Source organism: Cyphomyrmex costatus, unplaced genomic scaffold (assembly GCF_001594065.2).
Source record: "Cyphomyrmex costatus isolate MS0001 unplaced genomic scaffold, Ccosl1.0 scaffold337, whole genome shotgun sequence".
Lineage (NCBI taxonomy): Eukaryota > Metazoa > Arthropoda > Insecta > Hymenoptera > Formicidae > Cyphomyrmex > Cyphomyrmex costatus.
This window is the reverse complement of record NW_017277525.1, coordinates 495,938-510,330: the sequence shown is the minus strand read 5'-3', so window position 1 is coordinate 510,330 and position 14,393 is coordinate 495,938.

The window sequence follows — 14,393 nt, the reverse complement described above, 5'->3', positions numbered from 1 at the left end:
ATTATATTTTATGTAAGAAGCATTTGAAATTAACAATAATATTAAAGATATATGTATATAAAGTTTTATGTAAATGTCCGAACATAGTTTCATGTCAAATATAATTACATGCCCACTCACTGAAATATGTTTATCTGATAGATTTAACCTAATAGTGCCTCTTATTCCCCGAGTTAAATTCAGCGAGTAGAATATTCTGTATAGGTAAATGTGTAGCGTAGTGAATGTTGTGTGTTTGTGTGTGTGTGTGTGTGTGCGCCTAGACCGGAAATATAGAAGCTTCCTCACTAGGTGTAGAATGACTCGGAAGGGATGTCGAGGGATGTCAGCCCTCTTTCTCTCGCAGGCTTGATGCCGACACTCGTGTTGCATCTACATATAGATGTATAACGCCGTCGTGCCGCTATTTTTGTCAACGTTCAAAAGTCATCCAGGAGGGTCAAGGCGCAAGATGTAGCGACGGTACCTAAACTAATAATTTAACGTTCGTTTGCTTCCCTCGCCTAGCTATTCGATTCAGTTGGAATATTTAGCTTTTATTACGTAAGAAGCGCCACTTATCGATATCTCTTATTGTTGCGAATTCTTTGCAGAAAATGAAAATAAAAGAAGTGCCGCTCGTCGAATTTTAGTCAAAACATCGTAGTGATAATCACAATTCTATTAAATAATTGTGCAATTGTAAGCAATTACAAAATACTGCGTAATTTCTTATATCTCGAAAAATGTATTTTACGTGATCTAAACCATTTGCCATCCACCTTGAGTCACGTTTCTTACAATACATAGCCACAAATTTATTGGTAAGAATACTCGACACGTGACATATAATTAGTCGCATGATATAAAAAGGAATAAATGTAAAAAAAAAGTTTAAATATTCGATCGAAAAATATTTTTCCATTATTGACATATTTTGATCGTTAACTTTTTACGCGGTTGCAGGTAAACCTGTTTATAATTGCCCTAATAGCACCCTTTATCTGGGATACATTCTGGGATGTCCTTAGGATGTTCTTAGAACATACGGATCTCCCCTGGAGGTCTGAGTGCTATTAGGGTATGTACGCGTACACGCATATGTCTTGCATTAGCATAGCTTTGTAAACAAAATAGGGAGATGTTTGAAAGAAACTATTGATATTATAAGGCAATATAAAATAAACGAATAGAAAAGAAAGATACTTTCCAATTCAGAGACATGGAAACTTTCGATTAAAATAATGCGATAATTATTGTGTGTGATGAGATTTTTCCGGTTCCAAGTATGGTACGACTAACAACGAGACGCGTAAATTGATGACCGCAAATCGTGTGTCTTAGCTCTGCCAAACATGATAATTGGAATTAGTGTGTTTCAATAAATAGGTAACCTCAATATTCGAATTAATGAATATTCTACATATGAATACAGTTGTTTTTTTTAGAGAATTAAATAAATACCTTATATTTAATTTTAATAAACATCTTTGTAAATATAATTATTAATATTTTTGATTTTTTACATAAATTCGCACTTTGTGGCCATAAAATCACATTATTTAATACATTTCTTAGTAAAAAAATCAGCAAAGTTTTCATTTTCTCCTCGGGTATAATTATGTTTCCTAAACCAAGCTTACAAAGATAGAATACGTATATTTTACGAATTATAGCAATTAAACGATTTTCAGTTTATAAATAAATCAAATCTTAAGAAAAAACATGCTATATGGCATGCTTATGGTAGACAGATAGTTTCGGGTGACCTTGCTAAGAGTAGGATAAAAAAAAAGTCATCTTCGTAATCTTATATCTAGATTCAAATTTAAATGGGACAATAAAACTAATACAATAGAATTTGACATAAGAAATAATAAAATTAATGACTTTCATCACAATAGCGTATCTAAATATTTATTACAGAAATTGCACTAATTATCATCTTAAAAAATCTGCTCATTATTGATATAGAGCTAATTCTTTTTTAGTTTACATTTTGTTTGAATAAATACATATGTTTGAATACTTGTGAAAATAATTATAAAATTTTATAAATAAATTAATATTCATAAATAAATATTTATGAAAACTCACAGTTTTGAATAAATATATGAATAAATATTTTTTTTATGTAAAAATTGGGATTGAATGCAATTTGTAGCTCAATTAGGTACGAGTTTTTCATATTCATCTGATACACTAGTTGAAATCGATATATTAGAAACATAAGTCGATGAGTACACGAGTATGGCAAAACGAAAGCATTATGTACATATAAAACGAAGCATCTACGATGTGCGATCGTCTACGATTAGGACTAGTCAAACTCGAAATGCATATAGCCATTAAGGTACAACCCCTCTTGATAAGATATTCCGAGTTAGGATACCTAACAGTAAGTCGACACGTATCGGTAAGCTTTTCGCGAGGTCATTAACCTTCCTCTGTTTAATTTACAATTTTGTCATCAATTTCTTAAAAGAAAGAATATAGATAAATGTATTGTATTTCTGCAAACGTGTAATCGATACGTGTAACGTCAGCTTTTATGTATCTATAATGTAATATTTATATCTCTATCGCACACCGTAACTCGGTTCAATGAAAAATTTTTGACGTAAAAAATTTTTCAACAGGATCTAAAGTAAAACGGATGCTAACATATATCCCGCCAGTACTATCCCACGTTACTCTTCATTCTTATTGTTGGCGCGCGATCACATAAATTATTTTCTTCCGCGACTTAATTATACTTAATTTATTTTGTATCCGTATGACTTAACTTTAACATTAGCTCATTTTCATAATGCGTATCAACTATACAATCGATAGTACATTACTTTTACCAGCAAATTTATTATGGTTTCTTTAACCCTATACATTATTGTGTGTAAAAAATTATTTATTTATTCATCTGTCTTTTTTCATTTTTCTGTAATCTTACATAAATGTATATTTTTTTAAATTGAATAATTAAAGTGATATATGATACGAGAAATTTTCAGTAAACGGAGAGTTGTAGAAATTGAAAAAAGATTTATTGCCAAACTTGTCGTTCGTGGAAAGATGCGACAAATCCTGTGTACAAAGTAAAAATATAAAGGAAAAAGACTGTCGAAGAAAAAAGGCGACCTCGTCCTAAAAATAGAAAAGCTTTTTTGCTCTTTTGCCAGATAATTGTTGGAGTAAACCTTCTAGATTCACATTTCGTCAAAAATTCCCGAAATACTTACATTTGCAGAAAATTCTATTAACTAAGATTCTACCAAATAAATTTACATTTTTATTATTTTGAAAAAAGAATATACCGCTAAAATTATACTAATTAAATCATTTGTACTTCTGATCAATAAATTACTATATACGCGACTGATCATTAATATAATCATGCAATTATCCAATCATTTGATGAATATTCTATATTGTTCTGCCATGCGTGAACATTAATTTGTTTTTACGTGCGATATGTAAATAGTAATTTGAAAAATATGATCCTTTCCGGTAAATTTTCGAAAGCGTTATAAGCGAAAACTTTGCTAAAAGATCTCGCCATCTTTTTCGTCTTCTTTGTTCCAAATATATCTGGGACCCCCTGCAAACACAAAAGCGTAGTCGTAACCACCATCCGGGATGGAAGAAACCTCTGCAGTCTGCGTATCCATTCTACATATACAAAATGGATGTGTGTGTGTGTGTGTGTGTCGGTATTCTACATATATAGAATATAAATGAAACGAGCATGTATGTGTGTACTTGTAGATGAAAAAGCTACCTCTACTCAAACGTAATGCATAAACTTTATAGAAATGCAATTTAATACAAGAAATTATTTATTTTGAATATTTTGTAACAAAAACACTAAAAATATCGATTTTTACTCAAAAAATAAGTAATTATATGAATCACTATCTTCCTGTATTATTATAAAGATAATTGCAATCATGCTTTGTTTTTTGACTTTTCTTTTATTTCTATTTACAATATCTGCGGCAATAAATGTAATCTCTGGAAATAAAAAACTTCTAGAAACTTAATCTCTCGCATCGCAAGGAAAGACATGGTTATTCTTTTTTATGTATCTATTTCAAACGAGTTGCGTAGAGGCATGCATACGATACGCGAGACAAGAGTCTATCGACCGATGGTACGCGTCGATGCGGCGCGACGCATTTCCAGAGTGATCTTTCCCTCGGTGATAAAATCTCAGAAGAATGACGGCGCGACGTCTACCGGTACGTCGAGACGGCGGCGTTCGTGCCTCCCGAAATAACTGCCACGTATCCTGAATCCGAACAGGAACCACGTATGTACGCAGTCACGACTCGCGAGAAACCGGTTGCCATGGGGCTACAAAAATAAATTAAAATAAAAAACGTCAAACGATATCACGTGCAATTCTTCGCAATATTATCAATGGATGGTTGTATCAGTCGATTTAAATTACCGCTAGACTGGGAAGTTTCGAAAAGAAAAATAAAATAATATCATTGTAATCGCTTCCAAATCCGTTCGCTCCGACCGAGGGATGATCGTGATATTGCATCGATACAGAATTATTTCGTTTTCCCTAGAAAACACAATAGAAATCTAAGGGATAACTGAATAATTCCCATCGGAATTGATCGGAATTCATAGACTTGTTCCACGATAGGTGGCCAGAATAGAGCAAGTCCAAATTAGAATTAATTGACGTGTAAAATTGATGGTGACAAGTATTGAGATAGATTCAAGATTCTTTCGTCAATAAATGTACGAATCGATATTGTTTTAAATCTTCTCGGAGTCTCTTGATCTTTGATCTATGCTTTCGATGCACAAAAGAGCAGCAGATCGGGATATTCTAACTGAAAACTGAAACCGAGACCAGACGCTTCCATCTAAGGTAGACGGTTTTGGTACAAGGGCGGACGACGTAACGTGCACATATGTCGAGCGTGCCACGTGTAAAATCAGTACGATTATTTAGAAGAGATCAGGAAAAACAAATAAACTAAAGAGTTGGTGTAACCAAATGTATCTTATATTCTTTGCTTATATTCTTTATCTATAACCCTTTATTGTTCACATTTTATATCTCCATAGAACCCTAAAATAAAAGCGCATTGCGTTCAAGTTTTATGAAATTTGGAAATGTCGTATGCACAAAACTGAAAATAAATCTAATTTGAACTATCAAATATTGAGTGAAATAGTTTCTACTATAAATATTGAGGTAATGTAATTAAACACATAACTTTATCTTTTAAATATTTATAGTATTATCACAAACGATATTACTAATATTTATTAAATATTTATAAAAATAAAGTTATGTCTAATTATATTATCTCAATATTTAATTGAAATTATTTTACTCAACATTTGATATAACTAGACGTTTTTTTTCAATACACGTGCTTTTCGCGCTTGAATATGAGCGGGCAAACTTATAAAATTTGAAACATGTGGATCATTGGCGCCAGAGATATGCACATATTTCTGTCTGATTTTCTATTCATCGAGAAATATTTACTACTCTATGAAATCGTAAAAATGCATCTTGTATTTCATAGAATTACTGTTATAGATTGTTAATTATGAAAACCGGGTAATAAAATTGTATGTTATACTGCATATAACGGTATTGACTACAAGTTGACTTATTTATATATCTCTATGTAAACACTTCATGTTTAGCTTTTGAGCAATTGAAAATAAATCTGTAACTGAACCACACATTCCATGCAGGTGTCACGTTTAATTAACTCTTGACTTTATAAAGATCGATCTATCTCCAAAATGTGAATAGTGAATGATTAGTTAATACAAAACAAACCGGTTTATTAATTTAGACAAATGCAATTATCGTTTCATCGATATTTAAGTACACGGGACTCCATTTTGAAGAAAATGTCGCGGAAATCCCTATGCTTGCTATATTTGGCGTTCGGAGTCATCCTGTAGTCACGCGAGTCTAAAATTTTACTGCGATGTGTACCGCTATTGCTTTAAACTTGGCCGCACATTCTCTCGTTGCGATACATAAGCGCACCAAGTATTTACGAGCATTCTTTCCCATGACTAAAGCTTTTAGTTTTCTCGAAAAAAAAAAATTAAAATTCCTTGTATCGCATTTGAAAAAGAAATTGAAAATGGAAAAAGTTGCATTTTGAATCTCGATCGTAGTAGGTTCTGTAGAATCCGGTCTTTCGAGTTCGTGTATACCTACTCACAACTGTACTTTATATTTCAGCTCATTACCGAATGTACTATAAAACAAGAGGTTGGTTCAATTGAAGTCGGAAAGCATGAGATCTAGAGACTCTATCGTGTATACCCCAGTATCCCTTGGACCCGACACTGACGACGAGGAGACATTGGTCAACGAAGAAGTCTACAAAAATGGTGATTATTAAAAAACACAAAAAAAAAGCTTATTATATATATATATACAAAGTTTCCAACGTTTTATAGTTTTTGTCTACGGTGTTCGTTGTTTAACGAATAGAAACGTATGTATGATTGATACAAACGTATCAGTGAATAACAAGATGCTTTGTGAATTTCGATAATTATTTCGTATTGTCTTAAAAAGAGCGAGTGTTTGTACTTGACTGTGATAATCAATATATTACAGATAATATTTAAATAATTCTAAAAATTAATATAAATTAATCAAAGAAATATATATGCCTTAATTAAGGAAGTGCGGCAGATGATGTGTGTGTATGAACATTACTGACCAAGTCAAGTAGGATGTGATTGGAAATCGTGAATATCCGAATATATGCGAGAGTCTGAGTCAGCGCACCTACGCACGTACTTCCGAATTTGAACTCAAAGGGATCGTAATACACGTAGGTATTGCATACGTAGGTGTACGATGTACACGTAACTCCGAATGGATCCTCGTCCAATTCCGTTTTTGGGAATGCAATATTTTCGTGTGTATATATGTAATAATAATATAATTTTTATATATATGTATACACATATATATGTACATACATTTGTACAAAAGTATTTTTGTTATTAAGAAATTATACTATTATTATTATTATTAAATATTGACGTATATACATAAGTCAATATTTATATTTAATAATAATAATTTTATTAACACATGCAAATAATGTTACAAAAGTTATTTCAAACAAGAGGATATACGATATGTATGCCAGGCACGTACCAAAAGCGCATATAAAGCGACGAAGTCATATCTTTCCCCACGAGATTCTCGATCTTAGACACGTACGATCCCTCGGCGAAAAGAATAAGATTACGAATCGGTAAATCAAATACCGTAATAGTAAACGTCGTAATTATAAATTACTCGTCGAAGATTGAAATGATCGTCATTTTTTGCAGTTTTTAAATTTTTGTCATTTATCCCGATAAGTCGAATATTAAAATGAATGGCTATAGAAAGGTGTTTTCACATGTCCACGGATATTTTAAAGTTGAGATATACCTACCGTTCAGATAATTAAAAAAAGAAAGGGAAGATAGAGAGGAGCAGAGTTATGGCGAACAATGTTGATTAAGTATAATGTTGATACCGAGTCTATCAGTTTGTGACACATACAGTTATACATAATTGTAACATTTATAGCAACAATAGTACAAGGAAATCAACAACACACGCACACGCACATACATGGCACGTAGATATATTCATGTGCATGAGTGTATGAGCGCGTAAAATGATAGTCGCGAGCCTGTCTTCTTCCTTTAATAAACAATTTGTCAATTGTAATACATATATATATGCTTTCTCTGTAACATCTCTATGTAGGAATAAGAATGAGACTTGTCGTAATGTTTAGAATGTTTCGTTGTGTCCTCTCTGTAACAGATACTATTAATCTCTAGAGAGTTGAAGAAATTTATCGTCTCTCTTTCAATGGTCATCTTGTAATAACATTACATGTTTGAACAGAACTAAAATTCTGCAAGAAGTCTTTGAAGATTTAACGTATCGTCGATCTCGAGCTATTCGACGAGACAGGAAATGGACAGATAAGCGAATAATTGCCAGGAGAGGAGGGAAGAGCGATAGAGCGTAGGGAGATTGGGAGAACTCCCCTCGAGAGACAATGATCACAAAGTAAGACATAAGACGTGGTCGGGCTACAATGCGTACACACATCACGTATGTATTTCTGAGAGCGATAACACGAGCACGTGCACGCGCGCATGGCTATCTACGAGCCTCGTACTCGCCCCGACGCCGCGATGTGCTTTCATGATTCAAGTGTATCAGACTTTGAATGAAAGAAGGATACGAGCGCGAATGAATGAACTTTCTGGGGAGCAGACAAGAGTGTCGCGACGTGCGTAGGCGAGAGCGAATGCATTGCCTCCGTGTATCTCCGTGTCCGCCTCTGGAGTAACGTGAACTTAAACCACTTAAACCGTGCCACTTTGGTAAGTTAAATACTACGGTATATTTTCACGCTTTTTTGTTTTACCGAAAAACTATCGAATAATAATAATTTATACATAAACGTGAAGTTCCTTTGATCTATAATTTCATTATAAACAATGGTCGCTTCGTTTCACTCTATCATAGACGCATATTAATTTATAAGAGTGTAAGAAAATTTCCAGATTTATTAATACTAGATATATGTGATGAACGATGTTTTGAATGCGAACCGCAAAGAACATCAACATTTACGTTACGTTATAACTACGTTAGGCCAGAGTATAGAAAATACGTGTTTGATTGCAAATAATGTAACAACCAGTGAGAAACCGGTGTGCACCCCTCGCGTATCCTTACTGCTCGTTCTATACACACGTAGAATTACGCTCACACATATAATATAGGTACGTACGATTTGCGTGTAAATATTACGTGGGCGAACAAGATATCCCGTGTTATCGTCCCATCGATTCTATCGTGGTACATGAGAAGATTCCCAGGGTGATCTATGTACCTCGCATCGCACTAGTATGACAGGACACTGACACAAAAAATATTATATGATAGATGAAGTAGGAATTTTTTACGAAGCTTTTTTAATTCTTTTCGCTCGTAGATATTTTTAATTTCGCTAGTTGAATTAAATTGAACAATTTCAAAGAGTTTTGGTGCGTTGATTCTAGAAGAACACCTTAGCTTCCATTCATGGTACAAAGGTTTACGAATGTCTCTCTCACTCACTCACTCACTCACTTCAAGAATAAATTTTTCTTCTCTAAGCTTCTTTGACAAATCTTTTTCGGCTTGATTTCTATCGTCCGCTGACCCTAAACTCGTAGAACTAATTCAACGAAAAACCCGTGAGGGAACAAGGATTCCAGCGAGAAGGTTCTCGTACCTATAATATGGGCTATTCGGGCTCCTATTCGTCTACCTGCAAAATGACATGGTCCAGAGAATGTTTTCGTTCCCCCTCTATGATTAACCTTTTCTTAAAGAGGGAGAAATTACTTAGTTCTTAGACCACGTATCTGGAATGTAAAAAATTCAATCTGTTCTCTGGCATACCGAAGATACCGAGAAGAAAATCCTATATATAAACATATGATATATTCTCTGCAAAATTTCAAATTCTATAAGAATTTCTATATCAATAAATTATCACTTTTTATTAATGCATTGAGTATTAAACTTTTTTTTTTTAGATTTTATCACGACGAGTGCTATACAAGTATACATTATTTATTGATATTTTGCTATTTTAAGATTGTGTTTAGTAATACCTAATTCAGTAATGCTTTAATGCTGATTAAGTAATGCCTAATAAGTTGCCAATACTGTTCTGTGATTGACATCTTAAGATTGCACTTAAAACAGTCCTAAATAAGAATCGACTATAAATACCAGTCAACGCGATGACAATTAATATTTCAAATTTAATCATTTAGAGACTATTAGTCTCTAAATATACGAATAGCTTAAAAATGGAAACGTGAATTCTTAACTGGCATAATCTTTCACATTTATTAACCTCGCGTTACGATAAAAATATGACAAACACTGTCAATAGATGAGAAATCTTATGATTGCAGCTAAGACGTTTATTATAGTAAGCTCTGACCGATTTAATTCACCTGTTCGTTTCGTGATTTATTGGTGGCTGCGATTATAAACTTTCAAGAGATAATAGCATATGACGGAGATATATAGTGATTATGTTTCCTCTTTTTTCCATTGATTGGTTTTTATGTATTCAGTTTCTCACGTATCTGTATTGTCAATGATATGAAATAACAGTTGATTATTATCGTCGGAATTACATATTTGTATCCAATCTTTTAAAAATAGCAAATACTGCGAATGGTTATCGGAGATACAAACTTATTTTCTCTCTCTCTCTTTCTCTCTCACTCTCTCTCTCTCTCTCGCTTAATCGTCGTGATGATTATTAATTCCGTAATTTTTATTAAGCCGCACGTTTTCATCAGTCTTACAGGAAATTCAGTCGTAGGCGAGTAATCTTGTCACATCGTCTCCTATCGTCACGATTAACGGAACGATTTAACATTTAACGTTGCCCACGCATCCAATTGTACCTATGATACGCCGGTTAAGCTTCAACTCGAATAACGCGAATAATTTTCGGTCTTGTAAAACGTCTGACATCATGCATTGGCCAATCTACACGTTACATTGTTACAAATATACACAATTATTAAACTAAATTTGCTCGTATTATATGCTAAGCAATACGTAATATGAAGGTCAGTAAGCGAGACACAAGGAAATGAAAATTAAATTTTAAAGTGCAATATTATGCAGAATTGATTTCTGATCTTTACAATTTCGTAAGGAAAGATGAGAAATAAAGTCTCTAAATTGTTCTTACGTTAAGTATTACTTTTTTTTTATATTTTCTCATATGTATATAAATATAAAATAAAGTATGTATATGTATGCATACGCATATGAGAAGCAGACTTCCAAGATGCGCATTTTGTCCAAAATTTTATTTCTTGAATTAGAGATGGCACGATTGAAAAAAAAGTTACTCTCTGAAAGCATTTTTTCACGACGAATGTTTGTACCAAAAAGAATCTGAACATTATTCTTTAATTAGAGAGACAAAAACAAAATGCATTTGTTTAACATTATTAGAAATATTATAGTTTAGCCATTTTGCTTAACGTTTTGCATCTTACTGATTGATAAATTGTTATTTTTTATAAAGCACGTGGATTTCTTTCTCGTTTTTTGAAAATTATAAATTTCGAACAAAACGCATTTTGAAACCTGCTCTTATATACGATACGTATATATACATGTACGTATTTCTATACATGAATATATAAAATTACTCATAAATCAAAGAGTTACTACATTTTGTCATCAAAGCATGTGAAATTGATATTTCCGGAGAGTGCTGCTAGCAAGATGCACCGAACGCGTGTTATACATATTATAAAGTACGATGCAACGGTTCTTTTTGCTCAAGACTGAACCTTGCGTCGGGATCCGTATAAGGTCCGTTTTACAACTCACTTGTCGAGGTACGGAATCACCTATGCTTTACCACGATACATACAGTCTCACGGTATTGTTACGGCGAGATCGGCTACGAAAGTGTTTACCGCATTGCTCGAAACTTGGCGTCCAAAACTTAATAGAGAATCTACATTTGATCCGTAAATGAACAAAATTTCTATCTTCGCTTTCGATTTACCAAAATGAATAACTTACAGAAATCTGAAGAAAGAAAGATTGACTGAACATGGCATAGCACTTTTAATTGGTTGCAACAGCCGCTCTTTTCTTTCAAAGTGTGAATGAAATATACTCGTCTTACAATAATGTCACAACTATGAAATATCACACTTCTTTACGCTTAGAGCAGAGCGAAACGAGCGGAGCGTGAAGTCATCAGCGATGCAAATCGTCATCGTTGTCGTTGTTTTTAATGATGAGGCTGTCGAACGAGGTGCCCGTTTAATTAGCGATGCTCGTTTCAACATCGGCTTTGCTTGCTTGGATCGCATCACTATGGCCCCGATCCTGGCCCCGGTCCGCCCACCCATATCCGCTGCCCTAGCCTACGTAGAAAGGTGCAACAAAATATATACCCGTTTGCACGTCGGCTACCATCGAGACGTAAAATCAACTGTATCGCTAATTCGCTAATTTGTTAATACGCTACCATTTTCCGAGCCTTTCTGAAAGTATACATGTATTTATAAACGCGTCCCATGCAATTGAGAAAAAATAACAATAGTTGCTCGAGTACCGTACCAAAGATGAAATTTTACTATACAACGTAAATTATCTTTTCTTTTTAAATCATTGATAGAATTATATTTGTTCTCGAGTTTATTTTATTTTAGAATTACTTTACATAATATATCGAGCAGCCTACTCTTTTCCTCACCTCAAAACACCCATTCAATCAATCGTCAGTCAAATATTTTTGCCGTTCGAGGCAATGAAATCTTAAAAGAAGGCTGGTGTCCAATCAGACTGATACCATCCCCTATATTGACAATTACCGATCCGAAAAAGATTCGTCAATGTTTTCGCGAATCGGTAATTATCGATATAGAGGAAGCGACATGGGATCGCGTAAGATTTACCACTCGACACCGTCGGCTGAATCGAAGATGGAAGAAAAAAAAACAGAATGAGTGCACACCGGCTTTCTCGATGTACCCTTTCTCTTTTTCGTTACGATCGTCGGAGATGTTCAATATTGTCCCGGAATTCTCCTATATGGATTTCCGATGACCTTCCGATGCAACGTAAAGGAGAAAAAAATGTACGATAGAGTACGCACATATAAAGATCGTATATTAGGCTGGGATGTGAAAGTAGAAAGTACTGTATTCGCGAATACAAACGCTAAATGCGATCCTAGAGAGCGAGGAGGCACTTATGTCGCACAAGGAAGCTCGTTGGCTCGTTAAATATCCCTTCTCACTCGCTATACGTATCCAATGCGATCGTTTATAAACGTGAGCTCTTGTAAGAATTATTATGATACACACACACACATGAAAGATAATTTTATTCTGTTATTTCTATAGATACGACGTTCTTGTGTATCCTATCAAAAAGTAAAGTGGCTAAAGTAATAGGCTATGAATGAGAGACTTATGATGTTTTCCAATATCACTCGTAATTATCTAATGGTCGCTTTCGCTTTATTTATTTCTTTTCCAAAGATATTTTTCGCGTAGGAAATTTTGCTAGACACGTGACAAGTTTAACGACATCGCGATTAACAAAACAGCACGTTTTATAGCACCTGTAGAAAATCAGAAAGTGACAGCTTCCATGATAAACCCTACAGAGACCCATAACAGAGTCTAGCCATGAGCGATTTTGTCAAAATCCTGTACGAGAGAGAAAAAGGTCTACATACTCGTACTATCTCCTTGTATTTACGTACGTTATCTCACTGTATAATTAATCTTAGTTAGAATTACAGAGTGAGATAATACCAGCAAACACCAGGTGACATGTATCATACATGTCAGTTGTAATATCCGACTTAACAATATATAACTACAATATACCATAACGTACGTGCACTAAAAAAAAAAGATTGACTGAATACGGCTTAACATTTTTAATTGGCTGCTACAATCGATTTTTAGTTGTATCCGTATTGCGGATGGCTAACGCGACCAAAAATTGGTCACTGCAAGCAGAAATTGGATGTTATAGCCAATTAAATACGCTGTGCCATATTTTGCCATTTAAATTCTTGCAGCAGCCAATCTTTTCTTTCATAGTGTATTATATATTACAGTTACATTGTTGAATCAAACATTATACAATTAACATGTACGGTATATGTAATTTGGTGTTCGCTGGGAAGTTATAGAGTGAGATAATGTATAAAATACAGGGAGACTGCAGTTATATAGTATGTACCTTTCTCTTTGGTAGGATTTTAACAAAATCGCTCATGACCGAGCTTTGTTACAGTGTCACAGTAGTATACACGTATATGTTACGTACACATACGTAAGACGCCAGGGCAGAAGATTTGGCGGCAATCTGAGCGTGACATAGGGAACGCACACGCACCGCTCCGCACCGCTCCGCACCGCTCTAGCGCGACGCGAGACGGAAGGCGAAAAAGACGCGACGAGGGAGAGAGGTTGATAGAGCGAATCGGGAGGAAAAGGGAGAAAAAGGAAGACGGAGATAGAAAACGCGCTTGTGTAAGAACGACCGTGAGGATCGGCAAAGTTGTCGGAGCGGTCACCAGCGCGGCGGTCGAGCAAGCCAAGTCGACCTGCTGCGGGGCTGCCGGCCAATCAGCCAAGCCAACCGGGCCCAGCGTTCTCAACCGCGCTGCGTCGCGCTGCGCTGCGCTATACGCCGCGCTGCGCTTCGTTGCTCCGCGCTGCGCTCGTGCCTCGCGCTCGAGCCGAAGCCGAACGCCAGCCGCAGCACTGCCTAGCAGTCACTGGCATCTACTGCCACTACTGACAGTCAGTGCGCG